Raw genomic sequence first — 26,335 nt, forward strand, 5'->3', positions numbered from 1 at the left:
TGGAGCCATGGTGTCCAGCCCTTGTTGCTGTGCTCAAACCAAGGGGCCTCTCTCGGCCTTCTCCTTCTTGCAGTCCTCTGTTTCCAAAGATGTTCTAAACACTGCAAATGTGTCCAATATGCTCTTCTTTCCCATCCTTTATGGGATTTCTCAGTTGATTTTTTTGTTGCTGCCTTCCCCATCCCTCTGCTCCACATGGATTTCCCTAAGAACATTATTTCTGATATATTGATTTTCTCCCATTCTCCTCTATGAAAAAAGGCACAAAGTATTCACCAGTGTCTGCTGCTCATTACAAGATTATCCTTTCCATTTTACAGAAACCCCATTGTCTTGTTCACTTCTTGTTCTTTACTGAGGTCTTATTTTTAACCTTTTTTTCCAATTTTCATTTTGCTTTGCATCTTTGCATCTCTGCTGCTCTTATGCCTTCTTTAAGATGTCCCGTTTTATTCTGTAATCTTTACAGATCCCCTTTGAGTCTGATCTTTCATAACTTCTGTGTCCTTCACTGCCCCTCTTCCTGCTGGAAACTCCCTGCTAGCTGCATCAGCCTTATTTTACTTTTACAGCGAAGTCCCACTCTCATGTCAGTACAATAGCAAAACTCCTATTGATTTCAGTGGGAATGGGGCTCTTGGAGTATTTATGGCTCTGAACAACATACATAAACCCCATCTTGTGTGGGAGACAACATAATTAAGCAATAAGGCATGACAGACCACATCACACTGCTGATTAATGTGTGCACTGGGTGTGTAATAAACACGAGCCTCCAGCACACCTGAGGTGCACATTAATCAGCGCTATTGTACAACCGGATCATTATAAAATGGATTCTTAAAACATTAAAATGTCCTATTTTTTAGTGGTAGCAGTCATTAATTGGAGCAGAGATCCTCTCTTGCATCCACAGCTCCGCAGGGCTGCAGAGACTTTTTCCGGTACTGTTCCTTAATGTTGCAGAAATAAAGCCAGGATCCCATATTTAGTTTAAAAGGACAATCTGCTTATTTATCTCCTTGCCTTTGTCACATTGTGGGGAATAACATGGCACCATGGGGGTCAGAGACCCCTATGCTACCAATCCTCTTTGTGATGAATATGAGGAAGCAAGGGAAGACATCCAAAGGAGCCTCTACAGACAACTCACAATGATATTATGAATTTTGGGAAACACCCCCAAAACACCTGCATGCAGACTACACCCCTTTTCATTACCTATCCCCTCAATCTCCCATGTGTTTCCCTCCTCACAGGGCTCCTTGGACTTACATAACCCACCAAAAATCTCCAGCCACTTCAGGCTGTTAAGACACATATATGCGCTCCCAGGAACGATTCCTGCCAACATGTAGGTATCCCCTCCACCTGCCTGCAGATGTAATGAATTCTGCTCTTTGGTATTGCAGCCAATCCCACCGCCCACAGCAGTCTGTATGGTGTGGCATCCTGTGTAGAATTATAGAATCATTAAGGTTGGAAAAGACCTCGAAGATCATCTAGTCCAACCATCCACCTACCACTAGTATTGCCTACTACGCCATGTCCCTGAGCACCACATCCAGCCTTTCCTTGAACACCCCCAGGGACAGTGACTCTACCACCTCCCTGAGCAAACCATTCCAATTCCTGACTGCTCTTTCTGAAAAGAAATGTCTCCTCATTTCCAACCTGAACCTCCTCTGATGCAACTTGAGGCCATTCCCTCTAGTCCTATCACTAGTTACCTGTGAGAAGAGGCTGACCCCCAGCTCCCCACACCTTCCTTTCAGGCAGTTGCAGAGAGCAATGAGGTCTCCCCTGAGCCTTCTCTTCTCCAGACCAAACAACCCCAGCTCCCTCAGCCACTCCTCACAGGACTTGTGCTCCAGGCCCTTCACCAGCTTTGTAGCCCTTCTCTGGACACACTCCAGGGCCACGATGTCTTTAGCAGCTTGTATTAGAAGACAGCAACCTTCCTGATGGTTGCAATACTGAGCAAATAAGGAAGTTTGTTCTCCTATTTTGCTTTTTCCTGATAGCCTAAGCTCTTTCACTTCTTGTGGCCACAAGAAACAGGTCAGGTTGTAGCTGCTCACCTTCTTCACCTGAGAAGGGTCCTTTTTCATCCAGTTAGCATCCCTCTGTGATGTGTTGGAGTTCCTGCCTTATACTACAATCCAAATGGTAGTACTACCATGTATATGCTACCATCCAAACATCCTACCTACAGATGCTCTGGTAAACATGGTATGCATTCAAGAACATGTACCAAGTGGGACCATACTGCAACTCAAAATCAATAGCTATGTTTGGACTCAATCACAGTGGGCTTTAAGTCAAGTAAACTGGAAATTATAACCCTGTTGGACTGTATCAACTGTGTTTTGCACCAAGGATTGAGTGAGCTTTGTTGTGCATGTCCCAACCTCTGCAAGGTCTTGCATGCAGCCATGCGGGTATGGCCTTGTGTCAGCACCCCTGTAACCTCACTTTGTGTGCAATGCCAAGCACCGCACACTCCTGCTGACATCTAGCTGTATCCCCAAACAACTCTGAGCTCATGCATAGCCTCAGGTTCATTCCCAAGCAGTTAACTTCACATTCACAATTTAACGTAATTTTCCTGTAGCTGTAACTTCCCAGATGTCTTTGATAGCCAGCCCTCCTGCAGGAATCTGCAGGGGGTTGTGGAGGATGGAATCAAATAGCTGATGATGCTGAGACTTCAGGCCTAGCACCAGTTTCCAAAGCCATCCCAGCCCCCCTGTCCTGGTTGCACTCCACTATTCCTTACATCACACCCTGTCCCAACACACTTCCACCTCTCACCACCTGGCAAGTAGTGGCTGAAAGCCCTGCCCCCTCACACTGCACTCTCTGATGCCCCCTATTAATTTCAGTTTATCATCCCTCCTCCTGTGAATCAGATTTGCAGCTTTGGGCTGCTTTTCAGTACAGAATGAAATAAATGAGAAACAAGTGATAACAGTAACATAAGAGTGTCTAGAAGCAGGTCTCGCTCAAACTTCAGGACTGAAGTTTTTGGTTGCTTGGTGATCTTCCCCAACAGAGAGAGCAATTCTAAAGATCCACACCTCCAAATTCCCCTCTTTACTATATAGTTTCTTTCTCCCCATTTACCCTGAGAAGGGTAGCTAGATGCTATGTTGTTTTCCAGTTTAAGGCCCACGCCAACATGTTCCAAAAGTGCTGGCATTTTCATTTTGTTCGATTTAATGGAGGGTGACTCAAACTCTAAGCTGCTTGTTTTTTGAAAGCAAATCCAATACATGGTGCTGCAGAGTGAGACACACTGTAGCCCTTACACCAGGCATAGATTTAAAAGCAAATATTTGTTTCCTTTCCAAAATAACTTGATCCCTGATCAGTTCTGATATATGTGCTCATTTCTGTTCCTAAGGGATCTACCACAAGCTTCAGAGATACAATAGTTTTTTACAACCCATCAGTTCCTTTTCTACCATGTTGTAGCATATAGGCACACTGGCAAAGTGGCAAGCGATGATGATTTTTCCTCTTGGTATTAATTGGCTTGCAAATCTGTATCATATTTATCCAAGATGGATCCTAGAAGAATCCTAGGGGAATTATTTTTTCTCCCCATGAACACTGCAATATTCCGGGGAAGCAATGGAATATCAGATGTAGCTATAAAATGTCTGGTGGCCACATTAGAAGTGTCCTCTTCTAGAAGGATAGGATGAGCTATTCAACCAGCAGATGGGATCTAAACATTTAGATGTAAGAACTGAATTTAGAAATACAGAAGAAAATAAAAGTGTGAAGCGTATTTTGTACAGAACACAACTCAAAATTGCAGGTTCCTAGGACTCAGCAGAACTTTGTAATTACTAAATCATGTAATCAGCTGCTAGCTTGGTAGCTGTGCAACATGAGAGAAGCAAAATTCACCACAATGTATATGGACACCTTAGTATTTAAAACATCTTTAGAGTCCCTGCCCTCAACACAAAGGGAGCTGCATGTCAGGCATGCACAGACTGCTGCTGCAAGTCAGAACTCTAACAAAACCCCAGCAACACTTGATCAATGTAAATAAAAGGTCTGTCATCAAAATGGCAGCACAGGAGCAAATTAAGCTTGAGGCAAGTGACTTCAGGTAGGATTAGATGAGAATGGATTAAAGGAGAAGCCCCACTGAAGAAGACAATTTCCAAGCGTCTCTTTCTATACCCTTTACCCATCTCATCTGAAATATTCAGACTTTTCTCTAAATATTCAGTTTTGTTGTCTTTTTTTAAAAAAAAAAAAAAAATAAGTGAATCACTCTTTTTGCTGTGACTGTGCTCTCCAGATAGTAAGAAAATTTCAGAAGTTTTTGTAGTAAATAGCTTCCAGCAGAGAATGATTAGCATGAAGATTGATTGTGTGATTTGCCATAGTATATGGTAAATGTTTTCTACAACTAAATAAGAAGAGCATGATCCTACTCTGTGGGAGGGCTGGTTTAACTGCTCAGAACATCCCAGGGAGAAAAAAAAGAGATGCCATTAAGAAACTATTAAAAAAGTACTAAATAACGTTCTCTTTCCATGGCAGGTCAGAACAACCTAGCACTGTTACATCAATATTTAAGTTAAACAACTACATGTATAATTACACTTTTAATACTGAGAGAAAATACTATATTCGATGATATCACACCTTTAGTACCAAACAGCCAGAGGTGGTTTTCAGGTAGCTATCAGGTAGTATGGCCCTCCAGCTATTCATGGGACCACCTGGGTCTCCATCTGACCTGTGGCAATGGTGAAGACAACTCTTGTAAGATTTCAGTGCTGTACAGCCAAGTTTTGCTTCCAGGTTCACCAGAAGTGCAAGAGCTTCAACTTCTAAAAACATAGATATCTTCAAATGTGTAATAAGATGTTAGTTTCATCACAGACCATAATCCTTACACTTACATTCTTTCACCAAAATTAGCAGACACACTATCAGAAACCCTCAACATATGCCTGCTTACAAATAGAGTGATGGTTTCCATATTATAATAAAAAAAATAACAGCATATTTCAAGATCTTTGCAGATGCAATCCCATTTTCTGTGATGGAACAAGCCTATTTCAGATGAAAGTGAACAGTGTACTTGTCCAGGACCCCACAGAAGTGTGCAAACTCACCACAGTGTCTGTGAGAAGAAAGACCAATCTGTCTTGGGACTCCATTTCTCACAATGCCCAGATAACATGATTTCAAGTGTCCTACAAGCAGCTTTGAATGGTTTGAGCTGCTTTTCTCCACCATCAATACTGCAGCTTTTTCAATGATAGAAGTGGGGCAAAGCAGAGCCCTCTGTAATTCAGCACCTTCAGAGCAGGGAAAAAGATAGCGACAAAGAGCCCTTAAACTTCTGTACCATCTCCCCATCACGGAAAAGGGAAGAGAAACAGGCTCCACAGACCTGGGAGAGGAAACCAGATGGGATGTGGGCTGATGTTGGAATTTAAGACTGTTTGTTTGGCAACAGGTAGCTCTTCATAAAATACTCCATGATTCAGTCTCATCTGGGACTCTGCAAGCAGAGCTCCAGCCAGAGATGATGATGATACTATAATTTCCATGCACATGGTACATTCACCAGCCCTTTCACAGGATGTGGACAATTCACAGTGGATAAGGAGTTGGCTTAAGGTCACACCCAGAGATCTCTGGTCAATGGCTCTGTGTCCAGGAGGAGGCTGGTGATGAGTGGTGTCCCTCGGGGGTTTGTCCTGGAACCAGTATTGTTTAATAGCTTTATCATTTATTAAAATAGGTTTATCATTATTTTATTGATATTTGAGTTCCCTTCCAACCCAGGCCATTCTATGATCCTCATGCATTAGATAAGGGGGGAGAAGTCAATCTTGTACATTCTCTTTTAAACTTGGGATGCTTAATCTCAGAAGCACATTTTTTGCTTGGCCATAGAAACATGGACTAAAGTTTGCATGTACATACTAGGAATAGTTTTTCAGTAAACAGATGAGAAGACAGCAGTGCTTGCTGGCAAACCTTCAGCAGACAACTTTATGCCTACAGGCACACTTCTACCTTGCTCTCACAGAGGGCTAACTTTGCAGTAAGCTTGCCTCGTTGTTGTAGGGGGGTATTTGCCTGGATTGTGGTTAAATGAACTGAATCCCTTGACTCAAGATCCTTACACAAAAAGGAGTGCCAGTTACTTAAAGCACAGACAAACAATTACCTGAAAAGGTTATTAGAAGCTACAATTTAATGAGCAAAAGTCAAACTGCAAAGAGTAAGATCAAGAGCAATTCAATCATTATTTTAGTCCCACTGACTTCCAGATACTTCCACATGTGCTACAGAAATAAAATTATAATCCATGCTGCAGAGACACTATGGGAAATCCTGGGTATGATTTCCTGGCCTGATTTTATTTTTTTGCTTAGCCTACTGTAGCTGATAGTGTCTACACACTAACATATTCTCCTTTCTGCTTTAATTTGGTCTTAGAGCTTTCTTAAACTGATTTTATGCTTGCTTAAGAAACTGTGTTACTTCCAGCAAGAGGTGGCTTTTACCGAGAGCATTTCCCCCAATACCTTTTTAATCTTTCTACCCTTGACCTTTCAGTTCAAAATATTAAACAAATCACAAGCTATTACTTTTATTTATTAGGCTATTAAAAGCCAAACCCACCTTGTTCCAGAAGTTAAATTGGAGAAGAAGAGCCCAAAGCAAGGAGGACTGGATAATTATGGTACAAAAGACCAAACATAAATGAATTATTCTCATGACATTTTCCATTCTTGTTACCATCTTTGTAATGAAAATGAGGTGTCAGAAACTTAATTTCTCATACCCAGACTTTATATTATTTCAGTTATGTGCTACATTACTTTGATGTTTTTGATATTTGGAAGTTGGGCCAGCTAGCCAATCCCCTAAATTCCTGATTACAGACTTAACTTGTAGGAGAGGGATAGAAAACCCAGGTAATCAAAGCATACTTCTTAAGCAGAGCTGACAAAATGGTCAGGTAAGGGGGGGAAAATGGTACCTGAGCCCAGGCTTTCCCTTCCTTTCTTCTGGATGGAGTTGGGCAGGGCCAAAGGCAGAATCAGACACATGCACACCCCATTACTTGTGACCTTGGGTCATCTGAGGGATGAGAGGGATGCTTTGAGCCCAGCACACTTGGAAGGGAGGAACAGGAGTCCAAGGCTTACAGCATCTGAACCCAACACAGATTCTTTTCAACAACCAGAACCAACACTGAAATGTGTCCTCAACATGGAAAGGCTCTCCCAGGATCTTCCTGCTCCAGGTGTATTTCATGTACTTCCGTGACACAAAAATTCTCATGTATTCTCGGATACAGGTGGAATCACATACTTTCAGGAGCAAGAGATTTTGGAAAAGTAACACAATTGTAACTTTCAGCAGTGTTGTTGGTATTTTAAACAAAGAAGCTATTAGGAGAAAACGACACTTTAGGATTATTTGTTTTCTAGAAAAAAAATTTTTGCCATCAACAGTTTTGAACTTTAAGTGATCTGTGGGGAATTCAAAAGGACCTAGTATATCAATGTAATTTCAGAAACCCTTCCATATTCAACATGGCCAAATGGCAGCATTTATTCACCGGATTCTGCTCAACTCTATTTCTACAGACAGGCACGTTAACTCAAAAGGCTAAATTCTGAGCAATTGGACAAAAGATCAGAAAGTACATATCAATGAGGAAGTAGAAGAAATTGTTCAGGTGCAAGCCAAATATATTTAAGTATTTGACTTACAAATATGGAGTCAAAAGAAGATGATAATAAAAAGTATATCTGAGGTATATTTAACATCTACTTTTCTTTGCACTGGAAAAACCATGAACCTTCATATTCTGCAGCAGCCCAAGGTGATGAAAAACAGATGTAAGGGAAGTGGCGGGGTCCCTTACCCTTCCCCAGCAGAGGAAGGTCAGGTAATTTCCTGCTATGTCTTATGGTACAACACAAAATTTAAACTCTTCTTTCGGAAAGGTTCTCATCACAAGAAGTCTAAAGGAAGTTGTATTTGCTGTTATTGCTTGTGTTATTGCCACTGGATGAAGACATTAAAAGATGTAAGGAAAGGGCTGGTATGCTCACAGATAAGGAGTTCCCAAATGATGCTTTCACCTGACCCTTGACTGTATGTAATCAGTTGTTCTTAGGAGACCAACTGACATTTCTGTGTTTCTGAGTTTTATAGCTAACCTTCTGTAATAAGGTAAGGATGATGACCATTTGCTTCTAAAACAGTAACCTTGCTATTTCTTTCACACTACCCTGCTAAGCACACATGAAAGTGCTGGTCTTGGTCTCTGTTAATAATCATAAAAGAGATATCAGACATTTCCTAAGAATCAGGTTACAAAAATGTAGCTGAGAGACATACAAGGACATAAAAATTCCAACAAGATAAAAGTATCCCTGTTTACATAGCAATTCTGCTTCATTAGACTCTATGCTGTTTCATTATATTCAATGTCATTTAGCTTTGATGTTCATTTCAAGGCTGCTTACTTGTATGAAGGCAGAGAGGGAGAAACACAGTAAAAACTGTGTTGAATTCAGTGTTGAAATGCAATAAAATATATATATTGTGTTCTAGCTAAGAAAAAAATGCTGCTGTTTGCTTACATATGTTACTATAACAATTATATCCTAAAACCAGAGCAGAGTTCAGGTATTAGATACTAAATCCCACAAAAAAAAGAGATTCTTAATTGACACTGCTAAGAGACTATTCAAAATTGTGGAACAGAGACATTTCCCCCCTCTATGCATAATTTGTTAGGTGAAAATCACTATGATTTCAGGCTTTAAAGAAACCTCTTCTTAGGGATGAATTGCACTTGTCAGTACTAAGGCATGCATCCATCTAGGGTCTTTTGCCAGTGGCAAAAATCCAGGGGACGTGGGCTGGTACCTCTGAGGCAGAACAGACTACCTGCTACACCCTAAAATTGCCTACTTTCCTGAAATACATTTTATCAAATTTCTTATATGCTGCAGCTTAAGACCACTAAGGGTTTAATTTTTCTTTTTATTGTATGCTATTTTGTGCATCTTGCTATAGGGTTTCTCTGAAAGTGCATAAACTTATTTTAATTGTTCCCAGTGCTGACACCCATTTAATTAAATGGCAGTACTACAGGAAGATTTATTATACAGAAACAGACACTTTTTTAAAGCAGTAATGGAATATATAATAGATGTGTCACATTTTAAAAGCCTAATTAAATCTATTGTTTCTCCATGTCCTCAGCATGTCTCTCTCAAGTGTAAGATATAATTTTAAATGGCTGAGATGTTTATTTCAATGATCAGACAAGTCGGATCCACATTTAGGATGGTTGCTCCTGGCAAAGCTAAAGGACTATTCAGTGAGTGTGTGTGGTGTGGGATGTTCAATATAACCCGAATAAGTGAAGGGAGTGAAAACAAGGGGATGTGTTTTGCTCTCCATGGTTTTCATCTGATGTCCTTGAAAGTGCAAGTGAGCTGAGTCAGGCTCAGGGAGGCAGGTGGAAATCCTGTCCTTTTCCCTCCTGAGAGGCACAGTTTTTGTTTTTTTTCTTTGTTGTTTTTTTTGGTTGGTTGTTTTTTGGGGTTTTTTGTTTGTTTGTTTTATTTTTCCCCAAATTTAGCCTGGCCCTTATAAAGCCTTATAAATAAAAGTCTGGAGCTGGCTGGGAGTCCGCAACTTGGATAACAAGCTCTATGTGAGGCTCCCTCCTAGCTTCAGGGTTTTTGCTGTAGTAAAAAAGCATAATTATTAGGATGGAATTAGGTAGGATTTTTTTTTAAATTCCAAGCATTAAGCCAACCCAGCTCCCAGAATGGAAGCTCTAAACACGTACTCAGGGAATTAGACTAGAACCTAGCATTTATTTATTTATTTATTTTTAATAGAAATTCCCCCTTTCTAAGCTTGAAATGGAAAACAGGTGACATTTCACAGAAAACTTGGACTCCAGCAGGGAGGAAGGATTTCTGTCCATGAAGCCAAGCTCCTTTGCCCCAGCGGTGTTTCAGTAATGGACCAGACCACAGGCGTAGGCTCAGAGCTGTTACTGCAGTGACCAGAACCATTTCCCTTCGTTCCCTCTGCACTGTAAATACCATCATGGCTGATTTTTAAGGGCAATCATATATTGCAAGTCCCTAAAAATGAGAATAATAAGACACACGAAGGGAGTCAAATTCCCTTAGAGATCACTGGAAATTATCAGAAGAAAATTCAGTACAAGCTAGATATCAAATGTAGTAACTCGGGAAAAAATAGCCTTTTATGAAGAATCAGAAACATAGCGGTTTAGTCTTTGCCACGTCTAGCCTTTTATAGTGAATAATACATTGTAATTATTTAGTCTTAAATAAGTAATTACTTTTTTCCTTTTTCAATATTCTGAAAATAATTATATTACTTAAGGTTCATTAACTGTTTCCAGCAGAATAACCGGCTTTATTTAATTAGCCAAATGAAGCTTTTTAGTTACTTTCTTTCTTTCCACCACTGATTAAACATTAGTTTCAGAAGATTAGCAGCTATTTTCTTCCAGTCAATATGCTCTCTAGTTTATAATCTCATCTGGAAAAAAATGTGCAGTAAGTTAAACTAAAATGCTATGACTACTTAGAGAAGACATCAGGGGGGAAAGAGAGCTTGCTGGACTCTTTCATCTGCTATATTGCCCATTGCAGTAGAAATGGTAAAATGCTCAAAAGCAAAGTGAATACTGCTTGTAAGGGACTGAGTTCTCTTGCTCCACCCTTTGTTACTGGCCAAGAACTGTGCTCTGGAAATCCTCTTCAGGGCACCTGCATGAAATAAGTGTAAAACTGATGTAATACATCAACTGTGTACTCCACTCACGCAGCTTTGCTGCCAAAACATATCACTTGACAAGTTGAAATATGAAGTATTACTCTCCCAATCCAATTCCAGCACATGAAAATGAATATCACATTAAGGGCATCAAGCATTCAGGATTTATGCTTTTTCTTGTATCTGACTTCAGGCAATTCCTGCAACAGGGAACTCTACATGTTTTCTATGCAGCAAGTAGAAAGCAAACCTTGCTCCTGCATGATTTGGCTGTCCCAAAGGGGCCAAAAAAATGTAAATTCTGTACATGAGATGATTTTTGCAGCACCCTTGGCAAGCATTCTACTCTGCCAATCCCTGGCGTCAAGGCGGTCACCTGTCTGGGAAACAAGTCACCCTAGGGAAGAACACACTAAGCTTTCTGCCACCATAACTCCTAGCCAACTTGAAGCAGGCTCAGAGATGTGACAGCAGATAATTTTTGGCAGCCACCAGGCCTTGCAATGAGGCTGCCTGGCACATGGTGTCAGACTGCATGCATGCCAGTAGGCTGGGAATATTTTTATCTATGACTTACGGTTCTAGCTGCCCAGTCACTGAATTCATTTACCACCGCCCCTCACAGAAAACTATCTAGCCTCCACCATGTCAAACATCTGGACAGCCAATAAATGAGTGACCAAGGGATGACAGCATAACTTTCATTGCATTAAGAAAATCATTCACTCTCTAGAAACAAAATTGAAATATACCAGCTCCCAGCTACTGTTTTATTTTTCTTAAATTTTAACAAACAAAACCTCAATGCCTATAAAGCACACAAACGCAGGCATAAAATTTTACATTCCCCCTTACGGTAGAGAAAGAAATGGTATGTCAGCCTGTTTTGCCATTTAATTTTTGTGCCCTGTGCAAGTCATATTTGCCTGCAGCAGAAAATCCAGAGCTTTCTCGTCTGTCCCTGAAGCACGCAGAACTAAGCTAATTCCTGCACCTACTACAGAACTCAAAATGATGCACTGCTGCAATGTACTGTGGGTTTCGGGTAGTGGGTATTAGTGGGAGGTTCATGATCAGCATATGGATTTTTAGTGAGGGCATGAATTTATTTCCTTATAGATAATAAACACCCAACATGAAAATCTAATTGATTGCAACCAAAAACTACAAACTTTCTATAGATTGCAATTTTTTAAATATTGTTTAGTTTTGCCTATTCTGTGCTCAAAGCCTTCTTTTACTCATATCATACAAACACAGATGTAAAATATCAGTCATGTCAAAAATCTTTTTGTTTGACAATGTAAGATGACTTTACTGCAAACCACAGATACACTTCTTAGGAGATCTTTTACAACTTGGATAAAAGGAGTCAAGTTTTCAGGTAGACCTCTGCCTGTCTCCATTTTGACAATACATTCAACTTGCCAGAAAGCTGCAGATGTGTCAAATAGCCAAAAGCAGAGAGTAAAATTCTAGCTACTGAATTTTTTTTTTGCTTCTGAGTTGTTGCCCTGCTATTTTCTGGTTGTTTTCTGAGCACAGGTATGCTACCTGTCATGGCCACCTTGGTCAGCCTTTGTCTCTTCTTGTGCACAGACAGACAAGGGCCAGCTCTGCCAATAGCACCCAAATAAAATAATTTACTCCTAACACAGATTCAGTTATATACCTTCATATAAGCACAGAAAACAAATGTGATAGGAATATCTCATCTGAATTTCTATACAGAGCCTACAATGCATAATCACATAATCCCTTCAGCAGTGAGAACTGTTCTATAGGCAACTGATTTTGGACAGAGCCTTCTGTGGTTTTGTTTGTGTCAATACCCAACCAGCTGATAGTAAGAATTTGGGCATTATTTATCACAGCTGCCAACACAGTTGTTTGCATGATCTCCTCAAGCATTATATATAATTTTTACAGTGGGTTAAATCTTTCCAGAATTAAAGAAAACATGCCCATCTATTGTCTGGGTATTGAAAAAAGGATGAAAGGGAGACATCAAGCCATTTTTCTTTCTTTTTTTACCTTCCTGTATAAACGGTTCCTAAGTCAGAGACAATGCATTACAAAGGAAGGGCTCTATGCAGGTTTGTATAAAGGACGAGGGAAAAATGATAGCAGGTAGCACTTCAGTTCCTCTATTCCCGGAGCAAAATCAAAGCTCAAAGATAACTTAAATTCTGCCTGTGAAGCAAGGTTTCTCCTTTAAACACAATACATCTAAGGCAGACCATTGCAAGAACAATGCTATTGGCGTAGCTTCACTGCTTATTAGGAAAAGCGAATTTCAACATTTTAGTGAAAACATTGTATCTAGAAGAGCAATTAAAAATGTAAGTTCTTCAGAATTAAAGACATGGGGATTTTTTTTTTTTTTTTTTTATGATGTTGTGTTTTTCCCTTTTCCTCAAAAATCTGGCTTGCAACAAAGCCAGAGAAAGAAGCCAACAACTGTGAGTCAGATAAGGCACTGATATTAGACACTAACTTCACTGACTCCAGTGAGTCCCTCCTTCTGCCACAATGAACTGGCATCAAGAGCAAGCCCCATTCACCACTGTAGTTTTGCCAGTCAGTAAGAAGAGATCCTCATTAACCAAAGAGACTCCTAATTAAGGAGTGCAGCTCAGATCTTTAGCCAGCATTAACTTGCAGTGGTTTATTGACTGTAATTATCTCCAAACTTCTAAAAATTTCTTTTTAAATGTTTGACAGCCACAGTTTCACAGATGTTCCTTTCCTACTGCTCTGGACCTCTCTGCTCGCTCTGCCCTGGTTTTCTATATTTTGTTGACAGATCTGATCTCTGAAAACCATCACTTGCTTCAAAAGTCCCAGTCCATGCTCACTGCCAGAGGCTTTTTTCCCCCCTTTTCAATTTACCATTATATCCTTCCACGAAGGGGGTTACCACATGCAGCACCTCTCTGCCCCTGGGCAGAAGCAGCTCTCCTGCCACACCATATGAGAAGAAAGCACAAGCCCAATGCCACAGAGAGTCACACTGCAACTTCAGTGACTGAGAACATCACTAAGGCAGTCAGTGGAACAAGTATGGTATAAATTTGCACAAGGACCACTGAAAATTAAGACATGATGTTTAAGATCTTTTGTGTGTGCAGCCCCTGCAATATGGCATAAAGATCACCACTGGAGCCTTTGAGTAGACTATACAACACAAAGTGACAGAGGAGCTGGACATTCTTCTCTTTCAAGAAGACAGACTTGTGACATAATGTATGAAATCCACATTTATTTATTTTTTAATATCAGCACCTTGAATATTCAAGCTAATGCCAAGGCAACATTGTGGTAGTTTCTTCAAAGAACATGAGATATATTCTAAATGGATGGTACAAAGGAAGAATTGCAATCTTCATTTGACAAAGAGAAAGAATTCAGATGATAGATTCAAAGATGACCACACTGAAGCGTCTGGCAGAGCCACACAACATGCCCAAGCAACCTGGGTCATCTGTGTTCACACCAAGATGAACCTCCCTCTCTTTCTTCAGCTAAGAGTCACTCTTCTCTTATAAAAAAGAACACCACAAACAGAAACATCAGTTCCTGAAACATCCCATGAATGTGTTCACGTTATCTGGGAAGATTGTACTGACACCTCAAAAAGATGATATATGTGCAAGAAGCATATCTATATGATACAAAGGACACCAGATTGCCTGCTAAGTTATGGAGATGACAGAGCTGCATAACGTTACTGTTGAGTCTAGACAACCCATGTTTATGCTGTTTAGCTACTGGCAGCCATGGATCATAACGAATTATAGGGAAATAGGGATGCTATCCTACAGGGAAGAGCTCCAGAGATATTGGAGAGTGGCAGTGTACTGCAATGTTGCACAAGAATGGTTGCTCAGAGTTTAGTTAAATATAGCCTTTTTCTTGTGGCTATCCAGAGACTTCACCAGCCATAACAGAGATAGGATTATAACCCACAGGCATTGCAAAACTTTGTGCTGAGAAGTCAAAGGAGATAATCAGGTCAAAATGATCCCAACCAAAATCTAGCGATATGAAGGGAGGAGAGATGTGGGGGGGGGGGAAAAAAAAAAAAAGGAAAGAAGGAAAGAATAAAAAACTACTGCCACACACATCTTCAGACAGCAGGAAGGCAACAGTCACAGAGAGATGAGATTCAGCCATTGCTGCCTTTAAGAGACACAGTGAGAGGTAACAGCAGTAACAGCACATGAAACAAGTAGTTTACTGGCATAGAAACAAACGGACAACGTGCACATTCATCTGTTTGCATCACCACATGCTCGTTGTTGCCTTTCTGCTGCAAGTTTCTACCTCACTTTATGAGTACAGCCAGAAAAAAAAAAAAAAAAGATCATAGACATTCTATTTTGATTTGGCCACCTAGGTAAAGCTTACTGCAGACTCCTTACTGAAGCAGATGAGGGAAGTTCACATGATTTTTCATGTTGTCAGACCAGTGGGAGCTGTAGACTGCAGCACACTTGCCATAATGTTCAGCTGCCCAAAGCTAGCATCTAGCAGCTCTGACCAGACCCCAAAGAGTGTATCTGCCTTTCCCCAGAGTAGTCTCTCTTGTCTATAAGCTCTGTGGACCTTCCATCCTGAGAAATAGTCTGAGCAAGCTTGCAAAGAGAAGCAACTCCTACCACATGAGGCTTCAGACAACACAATCCTAGGCCACTTCTTGACAGATAAAAAGTTGATTTGATTTATACTGCTCCTCCTAAATCATAGACAAAACATAAGAGTCTGCCAGTGTGGAGTCAACTGATGATTTTCTGGGCCAAGTTCTGCTCACAGCTATATGAAAACAGATTTGTACATTCATTTAATTGGTATTTACATTAGTGCAACCAAATGAAGAAATTATTCAGTCAACTCTGATCTGACTCTTACACTATGAAAATCAAAAGAAAGAAAGAAAAGAAACTGTTTAAATTGATGATTTTATGTAATAAGCAGCACTATAAAGTCTGAAGATTAGTTTTACAGTCAGAATTTTACTCTTTTTACACACCATGAAATCTATTTATTTTGGAGATAAAACCAGATTTACAGGTTGAGGTTAAACTCATTCACTCAGAAGCCTATAGTCCAGATTCTTTGTTCTGGCTTTTTCCCCTTTCCCCAGTGCCAGCCTGCTGCACCAAGGCAACAGAAGCAAGCATCACCTAGGGAATCCCCAGACTGCATGAGGAGCTGTGTCCCACTATCCCCCAGTGCCATCCGATGGGATGTGCTGCCCACGCCTATAGTGCCACTACCGTATGGTGGCACCTCTAAACTTCAGAGAAATCCCAGTACAATTATTTTAAGCTGGTACAATGCAGACAATCCCTTAGTTGTCCTAAATTATTCTAGAAACTAAGCCTCCAGACAATGGGATGCTCAGACACTTTATTAGGTACCTCTCTGTCCTATCAAACAGTAACCACTTCTCTTCGGTTTTCAGGCCCTTTGTTTCCTACATCAAGGTTATTTTTCTACTCTCTCTTTTACCTTACTGACCCACAAGCTCAGCATCCATATGACTTGCAAGTCAGTGATACCAGCTGTTAGCAGCAAACCACTTCATTTTTAAGTGTGCACTTCCATACTTTCTCCAATATATACCACACCAGAAGCCACTACATGGTCCACATTGAAATCCCATCCTAAGACTTTTCTACAAGTCTTAGGATGGACAGAAGGACAAAAAAGTCACAGCTAGAATTAAGCTGTTCTCACACACAGGCACTGACTCCCAAACGATCTCTTCTCTGCCTAACACTTCTGCCTATTATCTCCCTTCTGTACTTCCAAGTGCTCACCAAGATCTGTTTGTACAGCACTTTGGTACGCTAGGTCTGCATCCCACACTGAATGTTCCTAGGCACAAGTGTAACATGGATCACAAAGAAATCATTAGCAAATCAAAGCAAAGTAAAAGGGCAGATGTTTTTCACCCACTTTCAGCAGACCTGCGCTTTCCCGACACCTCTCAACTTCTACTTGTACAATTAGCATTCCTTGATTTCACTTTATTGTCATGGGGTATTTCTGTATTGGAAATTGTTTATTAACCTGAAACATTTTTGTACTACGTATTTACATTTAATCATCTACCAAGCCTTATTACCTTGAGTACTAATAATAATCAACACATTACTAACATCACTTTAGTTTCAAGCTGTATGACTAGACATTGCAAATTAATTCTAAGCTAATGAGTTTCGTTAGCTATGCAGATTTTTTTTTTGTTTAAACCATTAAATCAGATTTAATTTGCTAAGACAATATTCATCACAAGTTTATGCAATCTATTCCTGCTTTCCAATAATTAAGGCATGTTAAACTGTGGAGTCTTTATGAAAAAAATTAAAAAGACTGAACTGTAAAACTTTTGCCTTCATTTGCAACTTTTGTATTATGACATCTTTCCTTCCTTGTAGTGAATTTTAAAATATATCTAAATCCATTCTAAGTTTTGATATAACAAATACTGCCTTACAAGAAGGTCACCACGTTGAGATTTTTCTCACTAGAAGAGTGGTAAGACTAAAGCATAACCTTTAAGCATGGTCTCACTTGTGCCTTAGCTCCTAAGTTTTTCTGTTCAAAGTGTGAATCAGACTCAATTAACAGAACAGAAGAGGTTAAGATGCAGAACTCTTATACATTTTGATACTACAGAACATTCAGATACACACACAAGATAGCTTGAGAAATTACTACTACAGACAAATATGCAGAGTGGACTATTCCTTTACATTTATTTGGGCAAATGTTTCATTTGCTTCAGCGGATGTTTTGCCTGAGCACAAATACCACAGTCACTGAGTATGGATTTAAGAAGTGGGCCTACTGGGCAGAAAATTAGAGATTATCTAAACACTGGTTCTTAATCCAAAAAGCAGACTGGGAAGTTGAAAACGTAAAAATTAGGGGAATGAAAAGGCTACTCTGAAGACTTGAATGGACTGCAGCAGACACAGCTACCAGGGTTATTCTTAATGTACCATTTCTGTGCCTGCAGGTTCAGAGCTGAGTATTGAAAGTACCAGCTCACCTAGAAATGGCTATTTACCCTTGGAAAAGAAGAATGGACCAGTAATTGGATCATCAACACATGGACACCCAGTGTGCCTTCAGGCATGTGACTCAGCTTCTAGGTGCTCTTCATTTTTGGTAACACTGTCTTACTAAGAGGGATGCTTTACGGACTGGAAAGTACCAAAAGTGGTAAATGTAGAAGTAACATATAAAGTTTGCTATTGGCTTTTCCTCTGCTTACGCATTGGTTATGTTGGATTTAACCCAAGAACATTGTAGAAACAGTAGATTCACACAAGGAAGATTTGTTTTCAGAAACACCTTGCTGTTTTAGCTATGAAAACAGAATCCTTACTGTAGGTCCTGAGACCACTAATTTGATAGCAACAGGATTAGAGTTATATTTCAGAGACTAAATGGTACAATGGTGCAAGTTATAAGAAATCAGTCATTCATCTTTTATGGGATGTTTTCACATTTTTGCTCTGTGCGTTTCTCATTCTTTAAAAGCTCAATGTATGTAATGACTGACCCCAAGCCACAGTGTTTGTATCTTATTGTACAACTTTAGTATTGATAAACAGAGAAAGTGCAGAGGAAATTAAGTACTGAATTTGGACCCAATTTTCATTTGGATGTAACTTTACTGTCATTGGACATCAAAAAATATTCTTGCATTTCAAATAAGCCTATGGCTTGGGCTATCAAATGCTATTTATTCCAGTAAGACAGAACTATGCTTAGCATTTTTCCATGTGCCTCTCAACACTGACACTCAGACCATGACTTAAATACAAGCAATTACAGCCTGTGGTCAACCCACACATTTGACCATACTGCAATCCATGGTTGTCATCTACAAGAATAAGGATCTCACATGAAAGGCCCTTTGGGAAATGTATCAGATCAGGTGTACCTTATCTGAATTTGAAGTGTGGCAGACAGGTCTTTACACACCCTTTACATATTTTGTATGTGTAATGAGCAAAATAACACTACATTTGGGTCCCTGTGATGAAGTGCAGCTCTCCCATGAAGTCCCAAGTGGACTGGATCCTCAGACCTATCTTCCTCTCTCTTAAAGCATACTATTTTCTGAGAATTCATATTTCTCTTCTGGAATACAATTTCTGAAATACTACTGAGCCTTCCCAAAACAATAAAAGCTTTCTACTGATCTTTTTCACTTCCAAGCCTGCAAGCCATTTCTCACAAGCCATCTGCCTCAATTTTGGCATGAGGACAACCTGGTTAGATGTGGGTTGACACCAGGCTTGTTGCTTAAAACAGTACTCTCTGAAAAAGTAACTGCTCAAAATAAGTTTCCTTGACCACCCACAATTCAAACAGCTTTCTTTTTCACATTTAAATTGCATCATTATTCTTCGTAATTAAAACACATCCAAAGAGTGATGTATGACCCCTTAACCCCTGGACAAGTTTTGCCATGCCACAGCTATGTAAACTTAGAGTAATTGAAATGAGAAAATGAACTGGATTATAAAAGGTGTATTTGACTGCTCTGTCTGGGTAGAAGCAAGGGATAGAAGATAAGAGATACACCTATGTCATTTAGCAGCCTCACCAAGTGTTTACTTAACTGGTCTTTGTAGGACAGGGGTCATTATTCCATAGACCCACACACATGCACACAAGTGGCTTTATTCACATCTTTTGTACTTTAAATTCAGTGGGATTAATATATCCAACTAACTTCAGTCCTATGAGAATGCTCAACATGTTTTTAGGGAGATTGCTCACATCCATATTATTTCAGTAAATGAAAAATTTCCAAGACATCAGGGATGAACAAAAAAGGTGATCACTTCCTGTTGTTTGAATACTCTTCTTTTAGTAAATATTCAAATTAAAATAGCTTAGAATCCCAATCACTCCTCTCCTTTAATTTTGATTCATCACTAATTAAAATATTTGCATTTGTTTCCATTCTGAGGTCCTTATTCTAGCAGAACAAAGGGCTCATGGATAGATGAGTATTGAATGTTTTCTCCTTTTACAACTTACTATCTTTTTTAAATGAAGATTTCAAAGCATCCAAATCTTTTTTTCTTTCTTTTTTTTTTTTAAGAGACTATTCAATATTTTTTCCCAGTTTCTCAGCTACTCTTTTAAACAACACACAGCTCAAAAATAATGAGGAAAGGTGTGGAAAGGGACTATCTTGACCTCTACATTGTATTTTTCACAAACAAGAGATGTGTTGAATGAATTTCATCTCTATGGCTGCAGCAATTACATATGAACCCAGTAGCAGTGCACTCCGTTCCTGCTTATTTTAAGCTAAAGCAGCTAAAGAATATGATTAAAGCAACTGACTCCTCACAGTGATATCACCTGGTCCCGTACCCAGAAGACACACTAAGAAGTGCCCTCATTACAACAAAGAATGTTTAGGATCCTGTGGCCAGCTTGCCCTTAGGAAGGGGCATAATACACCTGAGAAAGTGAAGAGAAAAGGGTAAGTAGAGGAAGCACCAAGAAATGACTTTCTGATATTTCTCTCACTCCTCCATATCCTCCTGCTTCATTTTCCCTCTGGAAAATGCTCTCCTCTCTCTAGCAACCATATGTAGAAACCAACATTTAATCTGAGCCAAGAAGGATCGAGGTGGAGATGGGAGAGTTGAGCCAAAGGGTGCTTGATCTGGGCATGCAGAAACTGCTGGCTGGCTAAGCCTGAACCCTTTCCAGCTCCCCTTCACAGAAAAAGTCACACTTCCATGCAAGGGTAAGCCTACAAGAAGCATGGCAGAGACTGCATCAGACCTACAGCTGGTGCTGTCTTTGGCTTTTAGGGTTTGTCACTGGAAAGTAGGTGAACATGGCCAGAAGAAGCTAACACCTAAAGGAGTAAGAAAGGAGTCTGGAAACAGTGAGAAGAGAAAAAAAAAAAAAAACCTCCTGTGGATGCCTGAATGACAGTTATGTCAGGGTAGCCTTGCCCACTTGCTGTCAGCCTAGCAGCAAGCATATTGGAAAAGCCCTGCTGGATTCAGGGACTTGTTCTGCAGGGAATTTGAGCTAGCAGGGACAGAGAAGAAGCAATGGGATGGACTGAAACAAGCTGAAACAGGCCAAGGCAAGCTCTGCTGGCATGAATGCAAAGATTGTGTTTGTGGGGGAAAACAGTAACTTCTTACCTTCAGAAGTCAAGGGTGAAGGAGCACATCAGAGGAGGGACACCTCAGAGGTTATACATAGGAGAAGGTGGTCAGTGATCCATCTCATGTTAATATATGAAAGTAGATGGTGAGTCCAAATCTAAATAAATAAATAATCAGAAGTGCTATACCAAGATGCCATCTGTGGCCCTTCCCCACTTCGTTGGGCTTTGGTGACATGAGCCATTACCCAAGGATTCACTTTTATACTCTTTATGCTAGTATTAAAAGATGACACCAGCATTGATGAGGCAGAAATAAAATGCTCATTTTGTCCAGAGTATGCTGAACTTAGTGGAACAACAAGCAAGTGTGTAGCCTGATGAAGAGTATTCAATTGCCTTCTGACATCTGCTGTGCCTGGCAGTGCATGGTGACTTTGCATGGCCCGAGCACCCTCTAGTGGCACCCACCGCCCCTCCATCCTGATTCTCACCACCAGCCCATTAAAACACCACCACAAAGCAGTTTGCCTTAGCTTCCTAACACATACCTAGTAAACACAAATGGAACGGTACGTAGAAGGAGAGCACTCCTTTAAGAGCATCTGGTCAAGGACCTTTTCCAAGGCAAGAAGAGATAATGAGAAAGGGAGGCAGTGATGGGAACCAAGTTTGGTCACTCACACTGATTTATAAGAGCAGGTAAGAACATAGGAATGTTTATTTCAGAAGGGTTGTCTTATGGAGGACTTCTAAGGTGGGAAACAATAACAAGAAACTGATCTCAGTCATACTAATTCCTGGGGCTAACAAGGCCCCCAGCCTGTGGTGCCAGCTACTGGAGCATGTGGGGTCCTTGCATCAGATGCTAGAGCAAGTGGGTGTCTTCTACTCCCTGCCACCCTGGTGGGAGCAGTGCTTATTTACAAAGCACCTGCTGGGAGGGACTGGTGCAAGTGAGAGCTTTGTACTGGCAGCTGGAGCAGGGCCACAGGTCACAGCCATTGAGCCTGGTGCCAGCTGCAGTGGAGGGGCTGGGGGGGGCAGGAGGGCGGGGAAGTAGAGGCAGTATCTGTGTCTGGTGTGCAAGGAGCATGCGTATTTGTTAGCAAACTAAGCTGGGGTAGCTTGGGACTTCGGTCCAGGCCAGGGTATCAGGAGAATGGGTCTCCAGAGGAATGGATCTCCTCTGTCTGCATCTATGTTTAGGCGAGACCTGTGTGTAAGTGCTGTTTGAGGCAGCCCTTGGCTGGAGCAGGCTTTGTGGCTGGTCGTATATACATGTGTCCTGTCTGGGTGTCTCTGGGACAGGTGATCAGCTTTGCTACCAGCTGAACCTGCAAACAGGAAAGCATCAGCCACATTCCCCAGCCTGGACAGAGACCCTGCATTCCCAGGCACCAGGCTGGGCCCCAGCAGCCAGACAGGAGTGGTCCTGCACTGAAGCAGCTGGAGGAGGTGTCTGTGCTTGCTCTTGTTGCTGTTTAACTAGCTTAACAAAGATTTTGGGAATAGTGCCAATAACAAATCATTAAAGAGATGTTACGATGATACTCTACAGCTATAGCAATTTCGTACTGGCAAAGTTTTGCAATTGACTTCCATGGGCTAAGAATCAAAACCCTTTGGATACACACACAACACCTACCCATCACACCATCTTCCTGCTAATTAGCAGAGGCAATTACGTGCGGGCCCTTCATGCAAGGTAACCCTGGAGCAAGTGATGAAGCTATTATTTGGCATTAACCAAGAGGAAGGAAAGAAGGTTTGTACAAGAAGCTGTGAGTTCCAAGAGTGCAAACTCTGAGAATCTAAAGGAAAGAGTGAGGTCAGCTGGAGAAGAGAGTGTAGAGATTTAAGAGGAAGGGTATTTTTTTTTCACCGTTAAGTCAATAAATATCTGGAATTTCCATTTCAGATGCACACAAGAATTGTGAAGAAGTATTCCAGGCATAACTGTGTGGATATAGATCTCAAAAGGATGTTAACAATAAACACTAGGAATAACAATAACGCCACATCAGTGTTGAATTCTCAGATAATCCAAGTTAGAAATTGGGGGGGAGGAAATACACAGGCAAAAATCCTAGGAACTTAAACCACAAAAGGAAAATTACCTCTTGCATTCCTTTCTGTACAGCTCAAGGCAGCAGCTTGCAGGTGATCAAGTCCTAGCCAGGAGTTTTACTGCTCATCTGGAAGGTGATAGACATGAATACAAATCTTCTTAGAGCAAGAAAGGCACCAGACCCAGCCTCCTTTCATTTTAGAGGCAACAGCATTTCTTCTTTCTATGCAAACTCTTTAAAAGAAAAGAGCAAGCTCAGTAGAGTTCCTTGCTTTTAAATGGTAGATGTAGAGATTTGCAACTCAGGATCCTGAATGGATGCAGCTGGTTGCCTTCAGCAAACCCACTCTGGTGTGAACTGGGCTTCATATCCACACCAGTGCCCCAAGTTCCTTGCTCTGGGTGGCTTTTTGTTAAGTTTGTGTAATTTGTGATCACTTCTGCTGATTTTCCGCATGAGCTTTTCAAGCTTACATGCTAAACTGTGGGTGCTGCTGGGGAGATCAGGTAGATAAAAGCTAGGCAGAGAAGTTTGATGTCTGCTCCAGGTCTTCATCACCAGGTGATACTACTGACCTTTGGGGAAGAAGAAGAAAAAAAAAAAAAAAAAAGAAAGAAAAAAAAAAAAGAAACACCTCACAGCTGAACCCAGGAAAGACACAGACACCCCTCATGTGCCTTTCCCAGTCATTAGACTAACTTTATTTATACCAGTGAGGCACTTACTGAAAAAAGAGAAGTAACCACAAATAAATTGGCAGTCTCTGTCACTTACACCTTGATTCTGATCTTACTCCACGTTGGTGCAAATCAAGATGTCTTTCATTTTTTCTAGTATTGGTGCCAGTAATCATTAAATGGGATTACAGAATAATCTTTCTTCTCTAAGGCTACTAAGCACTGTACATGCAGGGGGATGGGTTGTCAAGACAGTTGAAAACATTTGGTTTTCTGTATTTTGGCCTCGCAGTGTAACACACAGAGATCCTCCAAAAGCATACAGCCTGCTCTAGCTCATTACCCGAACACTTGACAAATTCCATTGATTTGATGTTGAGTTGGGAAGAAAAGCTGTATATTTTGTAAGTCGTGTCAGGACAAGCAGAAAACATTCCTACATGCTTTATCAGTATAAAAGCATTTTCTGACTGATGGCCAATTACACAGCGTCCTGCACCCTTGGAAAGAATCACCCTTGGAAATACTGACCTTGAAATAATGTAACCCTACTGGGTGTCAGCAGAAGAGGTAAGAAAGTGAACAAGCTGAGGATGGCTAACAATATTCCGTTTTGAAATGAACACTGAGATTTTGATTTATTTTTCCCTTATACATTTACATATATTTGTCTATCTGTCTGTCTCAAGAAATCCTGCTTTAATGAAAACTCAGAAAAATGCATTAACCACTTTCCAATCCACGATGTAATTTTTGCCCCCCCCAAAAAAGGGTATTTTTCAATCCATACAGCATGGGCAGTTCTTTTTCTTTTTCTTTTTTTTATCAACAGATTGTGAGCTGTCATTTTTGTATAATGAATCTGTATTAACTATTAAACTGATATTTAATTATTGAAATTACTGAAATCTCTAGACTCTCTGTTATCAATCCCCACATTGTCAGAACCACACAAACTAGCTTGTATTATTTAGCAATAGAAACTAAATGTAATTGCAATCCCTTTTGAACATGACAGTTCATGAAATACTTGGACTAAAATATCAGGAGCATGCAGAATTCAGCTATCATGGGAATGACAAACTGGAATTTCTCAGTGGAATTTCACCAATTTGACCACATCTGGTATTAGAATCAAAAATACTCGTTCTGATTAGGACCATTAAAAAGAGTTCAAATGTGCCATAGATTTATTACCAGGCTGAGATGTCAAAACACACAGCAGTAGGAGCATACACGTAGATAGTGAATGAGGTTGAGTGCAAAACTGCTTCTTACCTTATGAACTTCTGAAGTCATATTTTTATCTCATTTGCAGCAGTGTTAATCCAGAGTCAATCAAATTCAAATTTATGCCATTAGAAATGAGAGCAAAATTTGGCTCTTAAATTACAGCAGCTAAGCACAACAGATTTTGTTTCCCTTGGAGTGTTTTTAAGCTCCTGATATAGATACAGCTTTTATCTTTTTAATAATCCCTTCTTCCTGAATTCAATGGGGCAAGCATCAAACATATTCAGAAGCGCAGGGCTTCCTTCATTCCTCGTGATGGCTTTCATGTTTTATAAAGTAGTTTTTAAATCAGTGCTTAATGCATGCTAAAAGTGAGAGAAGAATCAGTAACAGGTCTGATTATGAATGGCTGTATTACCCTCTTTTGACATTTTGAGACAACATAAACAGCCAAAGATGAAAAAGAATGTGAAAGAAAGTCTGCAGAAGAGGGACTCCAAAACTACGCTGTACTTGATTATTTAATTTATGATCCAACTGATGTATGGATTACTGGATCAAAAAACTCTTGTTTTGTCATCCAGTGGATAAAGCTTACAACTTACAATACCACAAACCTTATCCACCCTTTAAGTTTTAGCTTTATAATGCACATGTATAAGTCCATGGACTGCTTGTTCAGGTTTATCCCAATTCATGCACTCATTCTTGCAAGCAAGGAGCCACACCTGCGTCATTTGAAACCTACAACTGTGTGTTCGGGTTCAGTTAAAGATAAGTAAAGCTCGACGGATGCATTGGCCAGAGAAGGAACACTATGGCCCAAGTAAGAAAAATTCTATTCCCCAAACTCCAGTAAACCTTTGCCCAGCACAACACTGCCAAACAGGGAAGAGAGAATCAATCATTAAGTAATTGGCTAAACAGAAACCAGCTTTCTATAAACAAAGTCTTCTATTAATCACTACTTAGGAGCATGGTTGTGCTCCAAATTCAGTTACTGTTTGCTGCTTTGTGGCTATACTGACATACTTTTTTAATAATGCCATTACAAATGCATTTCATTTTGGAGTTCTGGGCTTGGTTAAGGCAAAAGAAAGTGAGATATTTTGAAAGCATGATAAAAAATAGAGTAAGAGGAAGGAGCAGAAGGATGGTGTTAAATTTGAAGCAGAGTTTGACTAAGGTGGCTGAACCATTGTCAGCTCTAATTTAACTGTAGTTAGAGCATAGCTTAGGATGTTGAAAAGTATATTAACAAGAACTATTCTGTGATGTTTTGGACAAAGCAAAGTTAGTTCACTGAACAGTGCACAGAAGACTACTTCAGTTTTCCAATA

At 40.3% G+C, this 26,335-nt stretch overlaps 1 long non-coding RNA gene across 5 annotated transcripts in view; it reads right to left on the reverse strand.

Annotated features, from left to right (window-relative positions):
* LOC106014736 (uncharacterized) overlaps positions 1–23,609 on the reverse strand; it is an 81,229-nt gene extending 57,620 nt beyond the window's left edge. For 2 of the 5 annotated variants that reach the window (XR_011808045.1, XR_011808046.1), the window contains exons 1-3: positions 23,134–23,604; positions 21,565–21,630; positions 21,051–21,171 (exon numbers count right to left, since the gene is read on the reverse strand). This is a non-coding gene — a long non-coding RNA (uncharacterized lncRNA). Of the gene's footprint in view, positions 1–21,050; positions 21,172–21,564; positions 21,631–23,133 lie in introns of all 5 variants that reach the window. The other 3 variants (XR_002398850.4, XR_002398851.4, XR_011808047.1) reach the window with 2 other exon arrangements.
* Positions 23,610–26,335: the final 2,726 nt, after the last annotated feature.

Source organism: Anas platyrhynchos, chromosome 3 (assembly GCF_047663525.1).
Source record: "Anas platyrhynchos isolate ZD024472 breed Pekin duck chromosome 3, IASCAAS_PekinDuck_T2T, whole genome shotgun sequence".
In the NCBI taxonomy this organism is placed as follows: Eukaryota; Metazoa; Chordata; class Aves; order Anseriformes; family Anatidae; genus Anas; species Anas platyrhynchos.